This window comes from Ursus americanus, chromosome 1 (genome assembly GCF_024610735.1).
Source record: "Ursus americanus isolate L20-20 chromosome 1, mUrsAme1.1.p, whole genome shotgun sequence".
In the NCBI taxonomy this organism is placed as follows: domain Eukaryota; kingdom Metazoa; phylum Chordata; class Mammalia; order Carnivora; family Ursidae; genus Ursus; species Ursus americanus.
The window spans coordinates 88,828,198-88,852,218 of record NC_142127.1 but is presented as its reverse complement, the minus strand read 5'-3'; the positions used below and the strand labels follow the sequence as shown (position 1 = coordinate 88,852,218).

General features: G+C 50.8%; 1 protein-coding gene across 18 annotated transcripts in view; it reads left to right on the top strand.

Moving 5' to 3' along the window:
• TNS1 (tensin 1) overlaps window positions 1–24,021 on the top strand; it is a 225,520-nt gene that overhangs the window by 62,355 nt on the left and 139,144 nt on the right. The window contains exon 1 of one of the 18 annotated variants that reach the window (XM_087863331.1): window positions 7,578–7,595. The exons of the other annotated variants lie outside the window; for them this stretch is intronic. The gene's annotated coding sequence lies outside the window, so the exon portion shown is untranslated. Of the gene's footprint in view, window positions 1–7,577; window positions 7,596–24,021 lie in introns of those variants that run through there. 18 annotated transcript variants of the gene reach the window in all.

Sequence of the window (24,021 nt, the reverse complement as noted above, 5' to 3'; positions counted from 1 at the left end):
CACACAGCATTGTGGGTGAATGTTGAAAACACTGCTGGGGGAAAGAAGCCAGACATACAAAAGTACATACTGGATGATTCCATCTTTTATAAATTCTTGAAAGTAGGAAGCCATCATGGCAAAAAAGCAGATTAGTAGTTTTCTGGAACTGGGGGTGGTGGGAAGCTTGCAAAAGGGCGTGTGGGAACTTTTCTGGGTGATAGAAATGTTCTTTATCTTGATGGTGGTGGTAGTTATGCAGGTGTAGACATCTGTCAAGCTCCTTGGACTATATACTTAAAAGGCATGCATTTATTGTATTTAAATTGTCTCTCAATATAGTTGATTTAAATTAAACCTGGCCAGGTAAGTCCCCTTGGCAGCCGAATTTGAGAACCACGGGTCCCCAATTTCTGAAGACCCATCTCCATCCTTTCTCTCTTGGTCAGGCACTGACCATCAATATCAGAGCCTTTTCGTCCCCTTGCAAAGAAACCTGTACATGATGGCTATCACTCTTCAGTCCCTCCATCCTTTCCCCCCACCCCTGCCCCAGCCCTAGGCAACCACTAATTCACTTTCTGTCTCTACACATTTCCCTGGTCTGGAGAGTTCATATGAATGGAATAATATTCATGATTGGTTTCTTTCACTTAGTGTAATGTTTTTAAGGCATATCTTTTTCATGGCTGAATAATATTCCGTCATGGGAGTATACTACATTTTGTTTATCCATTCCTCAATGGATGGGCTTGTGGGTTGTTTCTACCTTTTGATGATTATGAATAATGCTGTCATGAATATTCATGTTCAAGTCTTTTTGTGACTGTATGTTTTCATTTCTTGGGGGTATAGAGTCAACTCTTTTTTTTTTTTTAAAGATTTTATTTGTATATTTGACAGAGAGTAAGACAGCAAGAGAGGAAACACAAGCAGGGAGAGTGGGAGAGAGAAGCAGGCTTCCTGCTGAGCAAGGAGCCCGACGTTGGGCTCGATCCCAGGACCCTGGGATCATGACCCGAGCCAAAGGCAGACACTTAATGACCAAGCCACCCACGCACCCCTAGAGTCAACTCTTGAACAACACAGGTGCGAATTGCACAGGTCCACTTTATACACAGATTTTTACAGGATGGTCATGGATATGCATTTTCTCTTTCTTATGATGTTTTAATTAACATTTTCTTTCCTCTAGCTTATTTTGTTGTAAGACTACAGTATGTAATACATATACCATATAAAATATGTGCCGATTTCAATTAAAAAAATGTGTTAATTGACCGTTAATATTATTGGTAAGGCTTCTAGTCAACAGTAGGTTATTAGTAGTCAAGTTTTAGGGGAGTCAAAAGTCATATGGGGATTTTCACTGCCCAGAGTGTTGGGGCCCCTAATGCCCTTGTTCAAGGGCCGACTGCATATACCAAGGAGTGGAATCGCAGGGTCGTACGTTAATTCTGCTTAACTTTTGGAGGAACTGCTAGATTGTTTTGCAAAGTAGCTTATATTAGGTTTCTAGGTCTACTGTAACAAAGTACCACAGGCCCGTGACTTTAAACAACAGAAATGTGTGGTCTTACAGTTCTGGAGGCTGGAAGTCCAAAATCAAGGTGTTGGCAGGGCCACGTTCCTCTGAAAGCTGTGGACGAGATCCTTCCTTGCCTCTTCCTAGCACCTGGGGGTTTGCTGGCAATCTGTGGCTCTTCTTGTCTTACAGAAGCATCTCCCCAGCCCTCTGTCTTCATGTGGTATTTTCCCTGTATGTCTTTGCATCATCTTCCCCCTGTGTCCGCCTGTCTCTGTGTCCAGATTTTTATAAAGACACCAGCCATGCTAGATTAGAGCCCACAACAAAAACCTCATTCTAACTTGATTATCTCTGTAAAGAGCCTACTTCCAAAGAAGGTCATGTTCTTAGGTCCTGGGGATTGGGACCTCAACATATCTTTTTAGCGGGACGCAATCCAACCCATAACAGAGCTGCACGGTTTTACATCCTCACCAGCAATGCATGAAGGTCATGATTTCTCCACATCCTTGTCGCTGCTTATCTGACTTTTTGATTATAGCCATCCTCGTGAAAATGCAGTGACATCTCATTGTGGTTTTGCTCTGATTTCCCTGATGAGTAGGGATGACGAGCATCTTTTCATGTGCTTATTGGTCATTTGTGTATCTTCTTTGGAGAAATGTCTATTCCGATTCTTTCCCCACTTAAAAAATTGGGTTGTCTTTATTATTGAGTTGTAAATGTTGTTTATATGTTCACGATACAAGTCACTTATCTGATATGATTTGAGGTATTTTTTTTCCCATTCTGTGTGTTGTTCTTTTACTTTGTAGCACAAAAGGATAAAATTTTGATACAGCCTGGTTTATTATTATTTTTTAATGGCTTTTGCTTTTGGTGTCATACCTAAGAATTCATGGCCAAATCCAAGGTCATGAAGATTTGACCCCGGGTGTTCTTCTTAAAGTTTAATAATGTTGGCTCTGTCAGTTAGTCTTTCATGTATTTTGAGTTATTTTTAAAAATATTTTATTTATTTGAGAGAGAGAGAGAGAGAAAGCATGGGGAGGGCATGGAGGGGGTAGAGAGGGAGAAGCAGACTCCCTGCTGAGCAGGTAGCCAGACATGTGGGGCTTGATCCCAGGACCCTGAGATCATGACCCGAGCTGAAGGCAGACGCTTAACTGACTGAGCCACCCAGACACCCCGAGTTAATTTTTATATAGGGTATGAGGTAAGGGCCCAACTGCATTCCTTTGTATGTGGCTAACTAATTGTCCCAAAACCATTTGTTGAAAAGACTGTTCTCTCCACCCTGAATGATCTCGACAATCCTGCCAAAAATCAATTGCCTATAGGTGTGTGGGTTTATTTCTGGATTTAACTCTATTTCATTGATACATATGGCTATCCTTATGCTAGTACCATACTATTCGGATTACTGTTGCTTTGTGGTAAGTATTAAAATTGGGAAGTGTGAGTCTTTTTTTTTTAATTTTATTTATTTGACACAGAGAGAGAGAGATAGTGAGAGAGAGCACACAAGCAGGGGGAGTGGCAGGCAGAGGCAGAGGGAGAAGCAGGCTCCCTGCCGAGCAGGAAGCCTGCCAGGCGCTGGATCACAGGACCCTGGGATCATGACCTGAGCTGAAGGCAGATGCTTATCTGACTGAGCCACCTGGGCACCCGAAGTGTGAGTCTTCTTTTTCAAGATTGCTTTGGTTGTTTGGGTCCCTGAGTTTTAGGATCAGCCTATCAATTTTTACAAAGCAACCTGCTGGGATTCTAATGGAGATTGTGTTGAGTTTATTGACCAATTTGGAGAGTATTACTATCTTAACAATATTGAGTCTTCTGAGCCATGAGCATGGAATGTCTTTCCATTTATTTAGATCTTTTAAAATTTCTTTCAACAAGGTTTTGTAGTTTTCAGAGTAGGTTTTGTAAAATTTATTCCCAAGTATTTTATTCTTTTCAATGAAGAAATGGAATTTCTTAAAATGGAATTGTTTTCTTGATTTCATTTTCAGAATGCTCATTGCCAGTGTATAGAAATACAACTGACTTTTGAACATTGGAGATTTATCCTGCAACCTGACGAACTCATTCGTTCTAATAGTTTTTAAATGGATTTTTAAAGATTTTCTATATATGAGATCGTGTAATCTGTGAATAGAGATAGTTTCACTTCTTCCTTTCCAACCCGGATGTTTTTGATTTCTTATCCCCTTCATCCCCCCACCCCTTGTCCTGGATAGAACCTCCGTTACGATCTTGACTAGAAGTAGCAAGTGCAGAAATCCTAATCTTGCTCTTGACTGGAGGGGAAAGTATGCAGTCTTTCACCATTAAGCATGATGATAGCTGTGGGTTTTTTTGTGATGCCATTTGTCAGGGGCATTTCCTTCTATTTCTAGTGTGTTTATTGTTTTTTTAAATCGGGAGAGATTGCTGGATTTTGTCAGAATCTTTTTCTGCATCTATTGAGGCGATCAAGTGGTTTTGTTTTTCTATTCCTTTGATATGGATTGTTTTGTGGAATTTAATTATGGACTGGGGTTACACTTGTTGATTTTCAGGTGTGAAAAGAGCCCTGTATTCCTGGGGCAAATCACATTTGGTCATGGCGTATGATTATTATTATATGTAGCTACATTTTTTAGTATTTAGTTGAAGGTTTTTGCATCTCTGCTCATAAGAGATATTGGTCTTTAGTTTTCTGTCTCTTATAATGTCTTCGTCTGGTTTTGGCATCAAGGTAATACTGGCCTCATAGAATGAGTTGAAAAGTGTTTGCTCCTCTTCCAATTTTTGGAAGAGTTTGGGAAGAATTGATATTGATTCTTCTTTAAATCTTTAAAAAAAGAATCAATTGATATTGATCCTTCTTTAAATTCACATGTGAAGCAGTTTGAGTCTGGGCTTTTTTTTGCGTGTGTGGGTAGTTTTTTGACTGTGAGTTCAATCTCTTTATTTGGTTGAGGTCTAGTCAGGTTTTCTGTTTCTTCTTGAATCAGTGTTGGAAGTTTGTGTCTTTTTTAAAAAAAGATTTTATTTATTTATTTTAGAGAGAGAGAGGGAGAAGGGCAGAGAGAGAGAGAGAATCCCAAGCAGACTCTGCACTGAGCGTGGAGCCATCGTGGGGCTCCATCTCACGACCCTGAGATCTTCACCTGAGCCGAAACCAAGAATCAGACACTTAACTGACTGAGCCACCCAGGTGGCCCGGGAGGTTTGTGTCTTTTCAGGAATTTGTCCATTTCCTCTTGGCTATCTAACTCATTGGCATATGATCGTTCGCAGTCTTCCTTCACAATTCTTTTTATTTCCACGAGGTCGGCGGGAATGTCTCCTGTTCCAATTCTGATTCTAGTAATTTGGATCTTCTCTCTTTTGTTCGTGGTCAGTCTACCTAAACGCTTGTCAACTTTGTTGGCCTTTTCAAAGACCCTACTTTTTTTCTCTTACTTTTACAGGATTTCTCATTGCAATCACTCTGTTTGTGGCCACTGTTTATTGAGTGTCCTCTGCATGGTGGCTACTTGACACTCAACTCATGTCATCCTTGAGAAAATACACCTAAGCAGATGTAATTGGCCACACTGTCAAATGAGAACACCGAGGTGAAGCACTTGTGCCAGTCGTAAAGCTGGAGCTCCAAAGCCTGATGACTTTTCCCTGCAGCAGGGGACCTCCCCGTTCTGCTTTCAGCCTCTACAGTCTGCTGTTGAGGCTCGTTTTCTGATTCCTAAGGGGAAGAGCCATGGGTCACTCTTCTCTCACGTCACCTGTCAGTGGGCCTCTGTGTCACCTGGCGAGCCTGTCAAGCATGTGCCTGCCACCCTCTGCTTTGATTCAGTGAGCCTGGGCTTGGATCCAGGGATATGCAGTATTATCTGATGTCCCCAAAGATTTTTTTTTTTTTTAAGTTCTATTTATTTGACAGAGAGAGACACAGTAAGAGAGGGAACACAAGCAGGGGGAGTGGGAGAGGGAGAAGCAGGCTTCCCACTGAGCAGGGAGACCGATGCGGGGCTTGATCCCAGGACCTTGGGATCATGACCTGAGCCAAAGGCAGACGCTTAACGACTGAGCCACCCACGTGCCCCTAATGTCCCCAAAGATTCTGATGCTGGGGTTCCCTGACAGCACCTGAGTAACCTATGTTTGCCCTGGATACTCTTCCTCAACTTTCCTGGGTTTACCAGGAAGCCACTGGTTTCCTCTGGGCTCTGTGTTCTTCTGGCTTCTTCCTCCCCTGGGGTGCGGGTCAAGGATAAGGTAGGTCTTGGGTGGGAAGCCATTTCCTCGCTGTTTAAAAAAATTTGTGAGAAGTTGTACATTTTGATACCCTCTGTCCACATCCACTCCATCTTCCTAAAGTTCTCTCTGAGGTAATAGAGTGTAGGACCTTCAGGAGTTAATAAGTCAGCTTGGGGCGTGTGTCATAAGCAGTGCATACGCGCTCGTGCACACACACACACCCCAGCAGGGAGGGGGCAGGGCGGGGAGGGGTTGTCGAGGGGGAGAAAGTGACACTGAGCTGACTGGCGTCTCATTTTCCTGGAATGTGGCTCCCAAAAGGTCTCATAGTTTTCAGCGTTTCTGACTCTGGGTCTGTGTAAACATCACATAGGGGATTGCTCCGTCTGAGAGAACAGAGGAGCTCGAAAGGGGGAGGGTGGGAGCCCAGAGCCAGGAGAGGGGGCGAATGGGAGATGGAGACTTGGAGCCAGAGAGGGGTAAAGGAGAGGGAAACCCTGGGGTCCTGTTGAGACAGGACATGTGGTGAAATATGTGGGAGGGAACAGAGGCTAGCGGTTTCCCACTGAGAGTGAGGGATCTGCTGAGGCCTGGGGTCCGTGTTGGGGGGGGGCTTGGGCAGAAGGCCCCGCACAGAGCAAGAGGCTTGTCAGTGGTGCGGGAGGGAATAGGGTGACTCCTGGACCCCTGACCCATACCAGCCTCCCCCACTGCTTCCAGCTTTTCGCTTGGGGGTCTGTAGTTTCTGCTGGACCTGGCTAAGCAGGGTGGGTGAGGGAGAGGTGGGCTTCCCACTCCTGGGGCTTGGTAAGCCCCTGCCTCCTGGGGTCCTGAGCTGCCTTCCTGGAACCCAGCATTCTTTCCTGCGTGGCTCTCCCTAGCGGCCAAGACTGTCTTAGCCTTCTGAGCCTCCCAAGCCACTGACCTAGAACGGTTTCCAGAGACTGAGTGTCCTGAGAGGGGGCCCGGTGCAGCTGGAGCTCCTCGGGCCTTGGGCTCAGGTGGATCTTGACTCTGCCATTTATGTGAGATGTGTTATATCAGACGAGTCACTTAAACCTCCGACTTCTGCTTTCCCCATCAATATAAAACTGGGGACATTGATATCAGCCAGCCTTGCAAGGCTGGTGTGAGGATTCGAGAAAATGTGGTAAGATCCTGGCATGTAATAGGCTCTTTCTCAATAGGTGGTAACTCCTATTTATTCTGTTATTCTGAGACCCAAGGATAACAAACAGCCAAGTGCCCCAGAAATCCACCGGCTAGCAGGTCTGGCCAGCTCCACCAGAATGACAATGGCCCACACTCCCTTACCCTCCCCCACACTGGTTCCCCTGCCTGTGGTCACCTGCTTACCCCCTGTCCTGTGCCCTGCTTTGCCCTGCCCAGGACCTAGGAGGCCCCGCCCCCTCTTCTCTGAGGGTTCTGGCCTCTGGCTGATGAGTGACTTGGTCATTTGTCCCCCGTAGCTGGCAAGCAGGGTGGGATGTTAGCGGGGGGCCATTAGGAAGAGAGGGGTATGTATGTCCTGAGGCACAAGAAAGAACAGAGTGAGTCACAGATTAACCCCCTGGCCTGTTTCCACCTCCTGGGCCGGGGCACCCAAGCGAGGGTGTCCCGAGGTGTCTGGGTTCAAACTGGGTTCTGCTTAAGGAAGCTGGGGAGGAAGGTCACTCATGGGTCAGACGGGATTGGAGGAACAGCAGCAAAGCCCCAGTGCCCTCTCCTGCACTACGAAAATCACACTGGCTTGAATTCCACCATGAGTGCCTGGCTTACAAGGATCTTCTATCCTTGCGTGGACTGGATCCATTTAATCTAATCCTCACAACAACGCGAAAAGGTAGGCATTAATATGATCCCTTAGCACAGAGGAGGAGGCAGGCTGAGATGGCTGAGCTGCATGCTAGCAGAGCCAGGAAGGTGGTGGAACCGGGACCCAGGAATAGAACCCAGATTTAGGGGAGAGTCTGACCTGTGGATGGGATAGTGAGAAACCTGACCCATTTCTGACTTTTTTCTTCAGCAGCTTCATTGTGACTTGGGCTTCTGATCCATCCCTGCCTTGTCAGATAATTGTGAGGGTTAAATGTGTAAATGCATAGACAGTGCTTGGTGCAGTCGTGAATTTCAGCAGTCTGTCATTGTCATTGCCTTGGGACTGGGGTCTCAGGCTGCCATCGGATTGGGTGGAGGGAATTCCATATTACCAAGCTAGCTTTAACCTCCAGGGAAGACAATGAGAATGGTCCCCACTGGCCTGGGCTCTCTTGTGAGATGGTAAGCTCTTAGCAGCCATCTTGTGCTGTGTGGAGGGAAGTTGGACTAGGGGTAGTCAAAGTCTCTTTTGTTTTAGGGTTTGGGAGCTTGGGAGTCAGAGCTGGATTTGTTCCCTGCTTCTCCTGTTTACAGCAGAGTGGCCTGGGATCATTTACTGAGGAGCGCGGAGTCTCAGTTTCCTCATCTATAAACTGAGGTCATAAAGACCTGCCTGCAGGGTTGTAGTGAGGATGAAATTAGTCGATATGGAGCTTTCTGCTCCTGGTGTGCAGTGGCCTGCAATCCGTGACAGCTGTGGTGGTAGCGGTGGCATCGTGGTCATTAGTCAAGTCTGGCTCTCTCCAGGGGAGGGTCCCAGAGCTGGGAGGCCCATGTACTGTATTTGTGTCACCTTATCCGGAGGCCAGATCGGTGTGCCGTGCACCCCAAACAGCCTGTTCCTCCTCCTCTCGTCTGAGCATCCCTCCTCTGATTCCCTGAGGCACCGGGGGCCTTCCCACAGAATCCCTCTTCCCTCCCAAAGACCTAATTCCTTAACTGTCCTCTGACTCTCATTCTGACCCTTAATCTGTGTCTTCTTCAGAACCCACTTAATTTTTTTTTTTTGCAATGATTTTAGACTTACGGAAAGTTTGCCAAAATAATACAGAGTTCCCATATACCCTTCATCCACTTCCCCAAATGTTGACAGCTTTACAGATCTATTGCGCAATGATCGAAACCAGGAAATTCACATTGATCGGATGCTGTTACTAATCCACAGATCTTAGTGGAGTTTGCTGGGTTTTTCCAGTACCGCCCCTTTCCGGATCCCAGACCCACCTCAGGATCCCACATTGCATTTAGCCATCTGTCTGCTTAGCCTCCACCCAGCTGGGATAGTTCTGTGGTCCCTCCAGGTCTCTCATGACTTTGGCACTTTTGAAGAGTATGCGTCTGATATTTTATAGCATGCCTCTTAGTTTGAGTTTATTTGATTTTGTGTTTCCATCATTCCTTCTACACGGATAAATGGAATTCGACTGTTCTTTCACATTCTGCTGTCCCTATTCATTCTGTCTCTTATCCCTTATTTTTTTATTCAATTATTTATTCATGTCAGTATGGAACCTGGATATTCATTTTTTTAAAAAAGATTTTATTTATTTATTTGACAGAGAGAGAGAGACAGCCAGCGAGAGAGGGAACACAAGCAGGGGGAGTGGGTGAGGGAGAAGCAGGCTCCCAGCGGAGGAGCCTGATGTGGGGCTCGATCCCAGGACTCTGGGATCACGCCTTGAGCCGAAGGCAGATGCTTAATGACTGAGCCACCCAGGCGCCCCTGGGTATTTACTTTTTTTAAAGGTTGTAACCCAATGTTGTCATCATCATCATCATTATTATTTCTTGATCGAATTGACCCTGCCATGGCCATTGGGAGTTTGTTAAAGTTGGTTAGGACTCACGCTTTTGACATCTCTTATTTGCTCACTGTATCAGTCAGGGTTCTCCACAGAAGCAGCCAGTAGGAGGTATATATGGGCATACCTCTTTTTAGTGGTGGAAATAGCACGAGAACTAGAATTGGAAGCGGAGGCTGAAGATGGGCCTGAATGGCTGCCATCTTGATCAGACTTGAATGGGTGAGGGGCTGCTTCCTGTGGATGGGCAAACTAAGTGGTTTCTTGAGACAGCGTCTCTTCCTGGTGGAGATGCCGTGGGGATTGTTGAAAAGGCCACAAAGGATTTAGAATATTGCATAAACTTAGTTGACAAAGCAGAGGCAGGTTTGAGAGGATTGACTGCAATGATGAAGGAAGTCGTACTGTTGGTAAATGCTCTCAAACAGCGTCACCCGCTACAGAGAATTGGTTCATGAACAGAAGAGTCCATTGCTGTGGCAGACTTCATCGTCTTATTGGGAGAAATTGCCACGGCCACGCCAGCCTTCAGCGACCACCTCCCTGATCAGTCAGCAGCCATCAACGTGGAGGCGAGACCCTCCACTGGCTGAACGGTGACCCTCTGAAAGCTCAGGTGACAGCATTTTTTTAGCAATCAAAGATTTTTTAAATTATGTAAATTTTTAGACATAATGCTTTCACACACTTAACTCGATTGTAGTCTGGTGTGAATGTAGCTTTTATCTTTGATATGCACCCGGAAACCAAAGAAGTCATTTGACTAGCTTCACTGGGACAATTTGCTTTATTCTGGTGGTCTAGAATTGAGCCTGCAATGTCTCAGAGGTATGCTCGGGTGTATATTAAGAGATTTTATTTTAAGGAATTGGCTCACATGGCTGTGGGGACCAGCAGGTCTGAAATCTCTAGGGCAGGCCAGCAGTCTAGCAAATCAGATAGAAGCTGGTGTTGCAGTCTGGAGGCAGAATTCCTTCTTCTCCAGGAAGCCTTAGTTTTTGCTCTTTGCACCTTCAACTGATGGGAGGAGGCCTGTCTACATTATGGAGAGCGGTCGCCTTTACTTAAGGTCAAGTGATTATAGATATTAACTGTCCTCAGACAACATCCAGATCGTGTTTGATGAAATCACTGGGTACTGTGGATGAGACAAGGTGACACAGAAGGCTAACACACCCGCCCATTCTGTAGGAAGCGTGAAAGCCACTTAGCTTCTCATTTGTCAAGGTCGGTAGAGGGATGGAGAATACAGGGGTCCCATTGGGCTGGCTTGGGGTGGAAGTACGCGCTTCTGGTCTGGGCCCTGTTAGTTTGCAGGTTTGATCTTTCACTCTTGCCCTTTGTGAGATTTGAGCAGATGGCTCCTTTCATCTGTAAAATGTAAGAATCATTATTGTTCTCAGGTGGCTGGGGGACAGCGGGAGGATTTTAAATGCCTGCTCAGAAGCCTAAGTGGGAATACGCCCTCCGCAGGGCTTGGCTTCAGCTGCCTTCTGGGACGTGCGGCCAGTCTTCTGGGGACACGTGGGGTACTTTCCCTTCTGGGAGAGGCTAAGGTGGTGTTGGCAACGGTACTTCCTCTGTCTGATCTAATCGCTATGGGAGACAGTAATCAGAGTCATCAAAGTGGGTTAACCACAGAGCCCAGGCAGGAATTGTGGCTACGAGGCACACGTGTGTGTATGTGTGCGCACGTGTGTGTGTGTGTGTGTGTGTGTGAGAGAGAGAGAAATATCCTGGGGTGTGTGTGGGGAATGATTGGAAATTCAGGGAGACCTTCGGGAATTTGAACTGTCAAGGAGGCGATAGCCGCTGAGCAAGGCTCTCTAACAGTGCTGAGGTCCCTGATGTTTTGTAGGCAGCAGAGAGAAGGGAGCAGGGGAGGTCTGGCTTTCCCAGAATGCGGAAGATGTGGAAACTAGGGAGAAACCAGCAAGATGGAAAGCTCTAGGTATATCCCCAAAGCCCTTCCCTGCTGTTAGGGCCTCAGCATTCCTCCTACCTCTCTGTTTCCATAAGGGGAAACCGAGGCCTAGGGTGGGTCTTAGCATCAGTAGAGGAGTGGCTATAATCACAACCATTGGTTACTGAGGGTAACCAGATAATTTTCTTGGTCTTGGTGGAGGACAGCCTAGGAGGAAACAGGTTGAAATGGCAGCTGGAGTGAGTTGGGTTCATTTCGAGGGGCTGTCTTCTGGTGGTGGGAGCCAGAAAAGGGGTACCAGGACACTGAAGGAGTCACTGGGGCCCCTTGATTGGAATGTCAAGAATAGATGTGGTTGGGGGCTCCTGGGTGGCTCAGCTGGTTAAGCATCTGCCTTCAGCGGGGGTCATGATCTCAGGGTCCTGGGATCGAGCCTCACGTTGGGCTCTCTGCTCAGAAGGGGTCCTGCTTCTCCATCTCCTCTGCCTGCCACTCCCCCTGCTTGTGCTCTCTCTCTCTCTCTCTGTCAGATAGATATATAACATCTTGAAAAAAAAAAAGAAGTGGTTGCATTTGGCCGGGGAAGGCCGAGCTGTCCTGACCTGGTGGCGCATGTGTCTGTAGGGGGCAGGATGAAGGGACTCAGGCTGCCTGGCACCGACCTGGGGAAAACCAGCTCAGGCCAACTGTGCCTCCTTAAGAACACATCCTTTCTCACACCACCCCTGCAGCCATGGCTGTGAGTTGCCTCTGGGGCACTGAGGAGATCCAGGAGATGGGGCTGGTATCAGTGAGCATCCTTGTGTGCTGAGCTCGACCAGCCCCAGCCTCAGTTTCCTCGTCTGTCTAATGAGGATAATGAGATCTAGCTTGCTGGGTTGTTGTGAAGGAGCTTTGGAAATGGGGCCCACGGTAGGGCAGATGTCCTGTTCCTGGCTGAGGCAGCGAGTGGGGGGCATCTTTGTGTGCGGCTGGCACTCCTCCTGCTCCCCACTCACCGAGTGAGTTCGTGGAGGGGCAGGGGAGGGTCTCCCAGGGCTTAGGTCCCTCCACTCGGAGTCCTCCCCCTCCTCCCAGCAGCTGCGTCTCCTCCTCCCCCTCTCCGCTCCCCACCACCCCCTCTCCCCTCACACGTGAGGGTGATAAACACTCTGCCAGCTCCAAATAGGGCCTGACCTCAGCGGCGAGGCATCTCCCCTCGCCCCCCACCCTCCCAGCCGCCAGCCAGCCGCATTCCTGGAGAGGATGAGGTTGGGCTGCTCTCCCCTCTCCACTGCCTTTGTCCTGCGGGCTGCTGCCCACCCTAAGGGCTTCCTCTGGTCCAGGCTCATCAGGGGCCCAACTGCGGATCTCAGACAGGATAGTTCACGATGATAATTACCGTGGTTATCACTTAGGAAGCAATTAGGTATCAGGTACCACACTAAGCACATTTCATGGATCATGTCAATGAATTCTCAAAACAACCCCATGAGGAAGTCATTATTATTATTATTATTCTAGTCATAGCTGGACGGGCAGGGGAAGGTGGGAAGGCGGGGGAAACAGGAGAGAGATCAAGCTGCTTGCCCAAACTCATGCAGCTAATGAATGGAGCCAGAACCCCTATGCTGCTGATACCCTGGAACCCCCTCCCCACAATAAGCATTAGGCTCCAGTCAGCCTGTCCAACCCAGACCCCAGGCCCTGGCCCTGGGGCAGATGCAGGAATGGGAGCAAGACTGGCTTGGGAGTCTGGGCTTCCCTGGGGCATCTCCACTGCCAGGAAAGATGGATGGGAATCTCCTGGGTGCTTAGAGCTTTGTAGAAACTTTGTGTCCCTCAAGCGTTCCTTCCCCTGTTTCTTAGCCTTGTCGAGTTAGAGACTTGGGCAGGCAGATAGCCTTTCTAGGGCATTACCTTAACCCCTTTGTCCTAGGGTCTATTCCAGGTTCTGGTGCACAATGGAAGGATTCTTTTATTACTATTTCCCCCATGAACCTCACATTTGGAGAAATTATATGCATTTCCCCATTTTTGTTAATCAAGCACAGTTTGGCTACCAACCAGAAACTTCCAGGAGGCACGGAATAACCTATGTTCCCATGCTGAGTTGGTATAATTCCAGCCCAGAGCTCAGAAGTGTGTTTTGAAATGTTGACCAAGGCTCATAGCCTTCCATTTCTACCTTTCAGTTCCCCTAGCTGTCTGACCTTTGTTCAACTTGCTGTAGTCCCTTCCCTTTCTGCCACTTCTGGGTAACAACTATGCAGGCACCCAAGCTGATTGTGCAGCCCAGGCCCTACCGGCCTGTCTGTCCTTCCTCTCCCTCCCACAGATCATGTCATTCTTGTCTTCCTTCCCAACTCTTTCAGTGCTTTAGCTCTTTGCTGGGCCACGGGCTCCTGCTGGGCTGGTTACCTGACTGCCTTCTTGGTTCAACTTGCTGGCCTGGGTGTCAGAGAGGTGGGGGTTCAAATCCTGACCCTGCCACCCACTGGCCTTGGGGCCTTAAGAAGGTCCCATCTTCTCTCTGAGTCACAGTTTTCCCCATCTGTAAAATGGGTATGATGCTGTCTACCTCCAAGGGTTGTGTGGGGATCGGGGCTGGGAGATTGTACAAGTACAGTGCCGAGGGAGCTGCCCTTGGTAAACAGCAGCAACTGTGACCCACTATGGTCTGTGCATCCCAGCTGCTCGCGGACATAACCGGGCCAGCCTCTGCAGTGATGTCTCAGGCCTGGCTGCACACCTGCCTGTCCAGGATGCCGATGAGGAGGATGCGTGGCTCTGCCGTGGGACCCTGTGTGGCTTCCCTGGCAGTGGGGAGTTCGGGTGGGCTTGGTGGTTTCCCAGCTGCCCTCAGGCGCATTCTTCTTTGCCATTTGGGTTTTATAACCTTTTACGCATTTAAGTGATAGACTATATTGGCTGACTCTGGGGTGCTTGGGTGGCTCAGTCAGTTAAGCACCCGACTCTTGGTTTCAGCTCAGGTAGGATCGAGCCCTGAGTTGGGCTGTGGTCAGTGGGGAGCCTGCTTCAGATTCTCTTCTCCCTCTCGTTCTCTCTCTCTCTTTCTCAGATAAATAAATAAAATCTTTAAAAAAAAGGATGTATAGGCTTACTCTACAATTATATATTTTACATTTCTTTTAATATGCAAAAATACTAAAAGAAAATTGTTGAGCCATGTTTCCAACTAAAATCATCTTAATACCACACTTCCCTGCTGTGTGCGTGCGTGTATGTGCGTGCGTGTGCGTGCCTGTGTGCGTGTGTCAATTCTCCATTGTGGGAGATTTAAAACATATACAGAAGTAACCAGAATAGCATAATAAACTCCTTTGTACCCATGCTCGACAACCATCAACTTCTGTTGTTTTTGTTTCATCTGCCCCCCTCACTCCCCCCCCCCCTTTTTTTTGCTGGAGTGTTTTTAAAGCAAATCCCAGACATTATATCATTCCACTGTAAGTACTTCTCTATGTATCATTAACAGATAAGGACTTTTAATTTTAACATTACCATAATACCATTATTACAGTCAACATAATTAATAACAATTTCTTAGGAGCAGTTAATACCTAGTGTATGTTCAATTTTCTCTGATTATCTCAGAAATGTCTTGTTTCAGTTTGTTTACATCAGGCAGATGAACGTGGAAACTCTGCTCTTGTCTGTTTCTGGAATAGTCAAATATTTACATATATTCTTGCCTCTGTCCCTTCACTAATCAGCTGACGATACGTGATCACTTTTCTGATGGGTCCTCATTCCTTAGTTTCTATCCCTGGCCTCTCCCTTGCAGGTTTCTCCACAGGCTTCCAGCTGGGGTCTCTGTCCAGCTGGATGTGAAATCGGATCCCAATATCCCTCCCATCTCAGCTTCCCCTCTCTGGCCTTGGCCTACAGGTCTGCTGCCCTGTCCCCAGGAAAGAGGGGGCTCTGGAAGGAGGGGCGGTGGAGAGAGAGTGGCACCCCAGGGTGAAGTTGGGAGGGAGGGGAGAGCTCACACGTCTGTGTCCCTTGATGCCTCATCTGATACATATTGTGTCCCTGAGATGTCCTTGTAAGGCTGCCTGGCTTGCTCAGAGTGGGGGGGAGTGTGGGGGTGGCCAGCAGGCGACGCTGAAGGGGCTGCCCGCCGGCTGTGGGGTCACACGGCTCTGGGAAGCAGCTGCCTTACCAAGCCAGTGGCTGGGGGCGGCCAAGTCTTCATGGGAACACACCCCCTCTTTCAGCCTCCCTCCCCACTGCGACCCCACCTCCTGTGTCTCTGTGCCCTCTGCCTTCATCGCCAGCCAAGGTCCTGGCCTCTTGGAGCCTGGTTGGCTGGTGTCAAGCTCGCGATGCTGCTCTGATCGTCCCTGATCCCATCTCCTTGGGGCTGGGAAAGTCACGCCCCAGAGTCCCCGGGGCCTCCTTCCTTCCGTTCTCCCTTTGCTTCTGAGGCCTCTGGTCTCAGCCCTGCTGCTTGGCAGGGCTCCCTCCGGGGGAACTGAAGAGATAGGGATACTTGGGTGCCCTTCTTGGCTTTTTTTTTTTTTTTTTCCCAGCAAAAAGGAAACCTGGCGCCTTCGGGAAGCCACAGCCCCTCTCTGGGCCCCACTGTTCTCATATGAGAAATGTCCAGAACAGCTCTTGACCTCATTGACTGGGTTGCCAAGAGGGATACTTGAGATTTAGGTGTGTGTGTGTGTGTGTATCTGTGTGTGTGAGTGTGTGTGTGCACGCACACACAGAGACTTTAGAACTGCTGCCCCAGAGCAGGGTTGGGCTACAAGGTAAGAAAAAGAAGTGTTGGCTGCCTGGGCTCACCAAGGTACACCAGAACTTTCTAGCTCCTGGCCTCTGTAGCAACCACGTCTCTTAGCTTTCCCTATTGCGTCTTTCCTTTAGGGACCTCAGGTTCCTTAAATTTTTCTTTCTCTTTCCCGTCTGTTCTCTCTGTGACCCTTCTGGGCCCCTGAGGACTCTATATGTTTATGTCATCCTCAGGATCCTGCCTTGTTCCCCGAGGCCCAGCCCTTCGTCCTGATCCTCCAGCCCTAAAATCCAAAGGCCTCTCCCTCTTAACTCCATGGGTGGGGGAGCCCCTTTCTCTGTCTTCACAGCTCCATTTCCTCCCAAGCCCTCGGGATCTGCGGGTTTGAGAGCTCAGAGTCTCCTGTCCCCTGTCCCAGGGATACTCCTCACTCCTCAAGGCAGCTGCAGATGCCCCAGAACGTCCCCTAACACCTGACACTTTTGTGGGGGTATTGCCCTTGTGTGTGTGTGTGTGTGTGTGTGTGTGTGTGTGTGTGATTGCGAGTCCCCCTTCTGAGCCTGTAATGAACACGAATCTTTTCCCCGAGAAAGGTGATCCCAGAGATGTCCCTGATCCACCTGGGGGCCCTGGCTGATTTAAGAGTCAGCCAGGAGGGGGGATGGTTTGAGGTTCTGGGAAGAGCCCTGGCTTAGGAGCAGGAAGACCTGGGTTCAAATTTGGGGTCTCTTCCTTCCTAGCAGTGGGGTCTCCGTGGACTTCAGTCCCTTCCCCTGCAGGACACAGTGATGTCGCTGAGTGGTGGTGAGCACGGGTGTGGTGAGGCGCTGAAACAGCCCCGGGCAGGAGGCGCCCCGCCGGAGTGGTGGTACTTAGGGGTGGGGGCATGTGGGGTGTGTGCCCAGCTTGGGGCTGGAAGGCACACCGGTCCTGTAGGTTAGCCTGCCTCTCAGGATGGACACACACGTCCCCTCCTGCCCTGCGTGTGTGTCTCTGTGGGGAGACCGAGGCTCACCGTGGGGCTGGGGTCCCCGGAGAGGGGAGAGTGGCAGGCCCCCGGCCAAGGTGTGTGTGCTGGCGGCGCCGGCTGCTGGGCTCCTCCAGGACGACGCTGCGGGTGGGTGGAATCCACAGGGGTGAGACAGCGAGGCCAGAACGTGCCGAGGATGCTTGGGGCCGCTTATCTCAGGCCAGGAATGCACTGCAGTGTTCTTAGCCGACGGCCTTCTCGCCTTTGGGGTAACCACCCGGGGGGCATGGCAGACATCTGTCCGGCTCTGCCTGTCCAGACAGTCCGCGGATGCCTACGGCAAACCTCCGATGGCTGGGGCTCACGTGTCTGTGTGTGTGTGTGTGTGTGTGCACGCGTGGAAGTATGTGCATGGATCCGTGTGTATGTGTGTGCGCGGGGGCATGTACCTGTGTGGGTGCCGGTGTATGTGTCAGTGTGGATTTTGGGGGGCCATTAGGCGTGGGAATGTGTGTGCAAAGAGGGTGCATGTGTATTCTGTACACATTTTCATGTCTGTGTGTGTAGTTGTGTATGTGCGTGTGAGTTTAAGCGCATGGGCTTGCGTGTAGTGCATGGGTCCCTGTGCACACACGCACGGGTGTGTGTGTGTATGAGTGTGGGAGTGTGCAGGACTGTGTGGGGAAGCAGGAAGCCCTAAGGGGGCCTAGGGAGGGGAAGGACCGGGGGAGGCTGCTGACCCCACCAGGGCAGGACAGAGGCTGGGAGGCAATGATCTGATGTGTGGAGTGGAGAGGAGGGGCTGCTTGGGCTCTTGAGGGGAGCTGGGCCACTCCCCTTGATTGGAACCTCTAAGGCAGCACGAACTGGGTCCACATCCTGCCTCTGTCACTCACACCGTCACTTGAGCAAGGGGCTCCTCAACTGCTCTAAGCCTCAGTGTCCTCAGTGCAGCGGTTGGGACACTAGCACCTGCCCGGCAGAATCAATGAGAGAGAAAAAGACAGTGCCTGGAACATCCCGGGAGCTTGATAAATGATAAAGTATCCCCATCATCATCACGATTATGGACTCCTCTGTCTGCCTCACATCTGGCCTTGGCAGTCCCTCTGTGCTTGGGACCCCTGGGCAGGATGGGGGACCCCCCCCCCCCGCTCAGCCCCCCCTCCAGCTCGTCCTGGCACAGCAGTAAGATGGAGGCCCAGAGAGGGTGCAGACTGGCCCGGGATCATCAGGGAGCCGTGCGTAACTGTGAGGACCCAGCCTCTGGCTCCTGGCAGCTCTTCCCACCCCCTGCACTGCCTCGTTCCCATTTCTGGGGTGCCAGGCTGGAGAGGCAGGGAGAGTCTGGCAGGCTTTCTCACTTGGGTCGGCTGCTGCCGATAGCCCAGGACCCATCTATTCATGACTGGAGCTGTTCTATAGGATCGAAGTTTCCACTCTCTGTCCTAACTGCCCTCCCGTGAGTCTTCTGTTTTCCAGCTCCCTTGATCCTGCTGCAGATCCTCTCTCAGATGGGGATGAGTTGGCCCCAAGGAGGGCAGGGCCCAGAATCCTCACCCCCTTGCCCAGCCCTGCCCAGGAGAGCTGGCCATCTGGCTCTGGACTTAGGTCCTCGCACCTGGTTGGGCTGCCCGAGCTCCACCTTCCGCTGCTGACTGTGGCCAGACGGGGCAGAATTCCTAGGAAGCACTGGGCCCATTTAGAGCTGAGCCCCCACCTGCCCTTCCTCTGCCCCTGCCAGCACATCCCACATCCTCTCCCTCGGCCCTGCTAGGCCTCTCTGGACCTCCCAGGTGCCAGGACAGCTGCCTGCCCTCGGGAAGCGGGCCCCAGGGTGTCGCCAGGACTGTGGAGGCGGGAGCGGGCACTTTGGCGCCTGGGCACGGTGGGCGGGGTGGGCAGGGGCAGGTGGGATCTGCCAGGATCCCTCAGCCTGGGCAGGCGGTGGTTGCGCTGGACACCAGCCAGGGGAGACTTGTTCCTCATAACCATCACCAACTACCTGGAAGGAAAAGAGAAAACCAACAACAAAACAACCATCAAACTTTTTTTTTTTTTTTTGGAACCTGCGTTAAATGGCCGATTGGCTGTACATTATTAAACAGGCAGCTGGAGATCTGCCAGGGGTAGGGTGCGTGAGCCAAGACTCACAGCTTGAACACAACGTTCCTAGGAAAATAGTCACCCGTGGGGTCCCTGGGGAGGAGCACCCAGAGGGAGGGCCTCCAGCTGGTGACCCTTGCCCTGCTCACCCTTCCTGCCCCAGCCTCCGTTCTGGTCCTTGGTGGAGAGCAGGACTGGGCTGCACCTGGAGACCAAGAATCCTTTATCGGGCCCTGTGGGCCCCTCACCACCCCAGGGCCCGAGCCCCTCTTTCCTTCCTCATGGTGAAATGGATACGGTCCTGTTTCCATCCCCACATGGGCGAAGCCAGAAACGGCTCTCCTGGGGGCTAGTGTGATACAGGGGCCTGAGCACTGGGGAGGGAGCTGGACACATGGTTCTAGGGTTGGCTCCATTGAGTTCCTCCCTGTGGTGACACTGCGACTCCCTACTTGTCCTTTCTGGGCTCCAGTTTCCATTTAACTACAGTGAGAGGATTGGATTAGTCAACTCTACATTCTTGTCAATGTCTGTGAGCCTCACTTGGGCGGCCCTGGGGAGAGCCTGGGGTGATTGTCTCCCAGAGTTGGGGGCCCTTCTTGCCCCATCCCTGGTCCCATCGGTGACACCAGGAGCCATGTCTCAAGCAAGCCCTGATGGGAGGGGCTGGCCACTGGCTCCATTCGCATCTTTTCCCAGCCACCTTGAAGCCAACCAGGCTAAAGTTCAGATGTCTGAGGGTGACAGCAAGTAGAGAATAAGCTGGGGGTCTGGTGTTTGGGTGACTACCATCTTGGGAAACCAATGCTGCGCTAGGGTAAACGGATGAAAAGCACAGTATGGGGTCCGGGTCACCACCAGGGTGGGCCTGCTACCTTCTGCCCGGTCAGGCTGCTGCTGGCATGTGTGTGAGGGGTCAGTGGATTGGGAACCGGTCCTAAGGAACCCTCCTGAACCTCTTGGCGATAAGATGGCGTGGTGCTTGAGAGTACAGCCAGGGCTCGGGCCTGTCGCCGCTGCCCCTTTGCTGTTGTCTTCCTGGCTTCGGATAAGTGACTTTGCCTCTTGCGTCTGAGCTCCCTCCACCGTTCAAAGTGGGGTTAGAAGGACATCTCCCAGGGCTGTGGTGAGGAGGGAACGAGCTAAGAAGGCACGTGCGGGGTTTATAACGGGGCCTGGCGCATACTAAGGGCACATGAGCTATCAGGGTCTATGCCGTCCCTCCCTCTGGCTTTCTGCTCTTTCCCCTTGCACGCTCGGCAGTCTTTGCGTTCAGTGTTGAGGCTTCTATTTGTGTGGTGTCTCCTCTAGACCAACTGCTCCCGAGGGTGGGTGCTCTGTCTGGCTTCGCTCGGGGTCCACCCGTGGGGCCCCCGCTGGGCCTGCCCCACTGCAGGCCCTCAGGAGCGTTTGTGGAAGGAAGGGGTGAGTGGATGCACGGCTGACGGCCGACCGGGATGGGGTCAGGAGCCGGGAAACAACCGAACAGCTGGAAGGTGGAGAGAGCCAGAACCTGTGGCAGAGCTGGGAATGTCCATCCTGTGAAGCGAGTACTTGGGGGAGATTGGGAGCTCTGTGTGTGTGTGTGTGGGGGGGAGAGAGATAGAGAGAGAGAGATTTCTGAATAAAGCTTTAAAGGGACTTGTTCTCTGCAGCAGAACCAGGGGGCACACTCACTGGAACTTTCCAACCTCAGCAGGGTGTGGGGAGAACTCCGAGGGCCCGGTGTGCAAGAGCTGAGGCTGTGAGCGAGCATCTGTCGGACACAGGATGTTGATGGCCCTGAGGTCCCTGCGGACATGCTGCTCAGGGAGGAGAGTCGTGGCAATCATAGCTGACGTCTCTGAGCGTCCGTTTCCTTCTCTGTAAAATGGGGTTAATAATGGTCAATACCCATATGGTTGTTAGGATGATTAAAGTTAATATCCACAAAGCTCTAGGAATAGTGCCCGGCACATGGAAAACACTCAATAAATGTGTTTATTAAATAGGGCCTAAGAGACACACAGGAAGCAGAGACGGATCGTGACTCCGGGGTGAGGATGGTGGTGGTTTCTCTGAAGGAGGAGGGTGTGGGGGAAGCTGGAGTATAGGGAGGGCTGCTCTGGGTCAGACTCAGAGTGGTTAATACTTTGCCTGAGGTCGCACAGAGAGGGAGGGGGGTGGCCAGACTTCGGAGATGGTCCGTGCAACACCAAAGCCTAGGCTCTTTCCCCTCCATCTCTGGGCCTCAGTAGGATAGGGCCGGGTTTCCCTGGCTCTCAAACTCCAGGAGGGATGGCACCGCATTTCAAGGTGAAGCGGAGAGATTATTATCTTCAGGGGTGGAAGCTAAGTGCTCAGGTGGAAGTCTCCAGCTCTGTCCAGCCCTGGAAGTGCTACATAAATAAGACAAAGATGGGGAGGAGGTGGGAGTAGGGTGAGGGCTGCAGTTTTCAGCAGCCCACAGCCACGGAGCACAGAGCAAGAAGTAGGCATAAGAAGAACGCTGGAGGCATGAGGCTCAATGTTAAGGAGAAGGAATGATGATGGGAGGGTTGGTTGGGGGGTGAGGGAAAGGAAGTCGATGCACAGAGGATGAGGTGGAAGGCCATGCGGGTGATGAGAGACAGGACCAACCCAGTCATGGCAGGACCCGGGCCACGGGCAGCTCCACACTTCGGGCAAGGGTGCCCATCTGGGGCCGGTTCCCGCAGCGCAGTGGCGAGCCGTGAGTCTGGGGGGTGGGAGGCCAGTTGGCCAGCACAAGAGCCTGCCTGGGACAGCATGTGCGAGCCAAACATTCAGCCACCAGCCTGGCTCCTCGCCTCCCCTAGCTCAGCAGCCGGCTTGGCGAAAGGTCAGCTCTCGTGCCAGAGCCAGCACGCTCCCTACTGATCAGCGCCCACAGGCCTGGCCTTGTCAGGATGCTGTTTCGTCCTTCGCAGCAGCTCAGCCCCTGACTGATTCTGCCTTTTGGACATTCAGAGATGAATGGGAAATGGTCCCAGGCTTCAAGGAATTGACAGATGAAGGGGCAGAGACACAAAGGAGGGGTATGCGGGCAGTAGAGTTTGCCCTGGCCTGCTTTCCAAGACAGCTTTTTTCAAATACTTGACGATGTATGCTGTGCCCTTTTTTTTTTTTTAATCATCTGAAGCAAAAATTGGGCACAATTTCTTGAACCTTTCTTGTACTTTGATTCAACAAATACTTACTGAATGTCTGCTGCTGTCTTGTTCTGGATGCTCTTTGGTTTATAGAGTACAGGAGAGGACTTGACACTTCTGATGGTGTCTGAGAGGCATGGAGTAGAGTGGCACTCTCATCTCCTTTGGTCTACATTCTATACCTCTGTTAATGCAACCCAAAGAGCACGTGACTTTCGGTGACAGCCATATCCTACTGAGAGCTGAACTGAATTTGTTTTCACTAAATCTTAGACCTTTCCTTGCATGAACTGTTTTTTGTTATTGCACAAACTATTATTAATTCAGGGTTTTTATTTTATGAGTTTTGAACCTTAGTTTAGGACTTGACCTCAAGAGAAATGTTCCCTTACTAATTCTGGCCTGTTTATAAAGTTCGTTTTGCATTTTGGTTCAGTTACGTGCCTTCTCTTCCTTTTGCTTTTTTACCTTTGTGTACTTGGTAAGCCTCTGGTCTAAGTCTTCATCTAAGTTACTGATAAGTATGTTGGACAAGCCAGGGCAGAGGACAGAGCCCTTTGGCAAGTCGGGAAGTTGACATTGATCTGTTAATCAACACCCCTTGGCTTGCTGGCTAGGAATCCACTCGGCTCTCTATCTCGTCTCCAAGCATTTCATCATGGCTCCTGCCAACACCTTCCTGAAATCCAGATAACCTAAGGTGTGGGGGATCCCCGACTGTCCTGTCCGGGCTAGGGACCTTGTAATAGTGGGGTTAGGGTAGTGGGCGTGCTGTGTGAGGGAGGGCTGTGGGTTCTCTGAAAGGATCCAGGCTGAAGCCGGTGATCAGTGCTGGTTTAGGCTTGAGAGGAATCCTGTCCCAGAGGCGATTACAGCCCAGAGCTCTTAGAGCTTTAAAATCGGGTTTCTCAGGGGAGACAGGGATTTGTGTGCAATGAACTGGCACAGCAGGGACTTTCTGCCAAGGACCAACGTCAGCCTAAAAACATGTTCCAGGAATCTTCCGAGGGACCTTAGAGGTTGTCAGATGAGGGGATGGAAGCCAAGAGGGACCAAGAGTGTCCTCTGGTCACCAAGGCATTGGTGGCTGGACAGGGCTGGAACCCAAGGCCCTGACTCCCGGTCTGAGGCCTTGGGACTGGATCCAGTGCCTTTCCTGGCTGGAAACTGAGGCAGGCTCAGGAAGGAGGGGCTGCCAGCATGTGTCTTAGGCACAAGTTGTTGGCGGGCTGTTTTTCTCATGCTTCTCCTGCTCTTTTGATCCTCTGCCCCCAGAATAGGGGCGTAAACCTGAGAGTAGGAAACCAGAACGTGGAAGGCTGAGCGTGTCTCCCTCCCTAGGGGAGAGTGTGGTGCAGGGCTGAGGCTCTGCCCAGTTCTGCACTCAGGGAGATGCTGGGAATGCATGTAAATGAGATGCAAATGGGGTGGACAGTGGTGAGGAGGGGGTGCCCCTGCTGCTTCCTCAGTCTGGCCTGAGTGTTGAGGATGACAAATAGAAAAGGAAGAGACTTGTGACCTGGGCTGTGGCACCCAGCATCAGGAAGGAAGGGAGAGGGGCTCTGTGGGGCAGCAGGGTGGGGCGTGGCTTCTGGAGCTAGCTCTAGGGGAGAGGGAGTGCCAGCTGAGGGGGGGGGTTCCTAGGAGATGTCCCTGAGATTAAGGGTCCTGGGAGGAAGCCCCACTCATCTCTAGT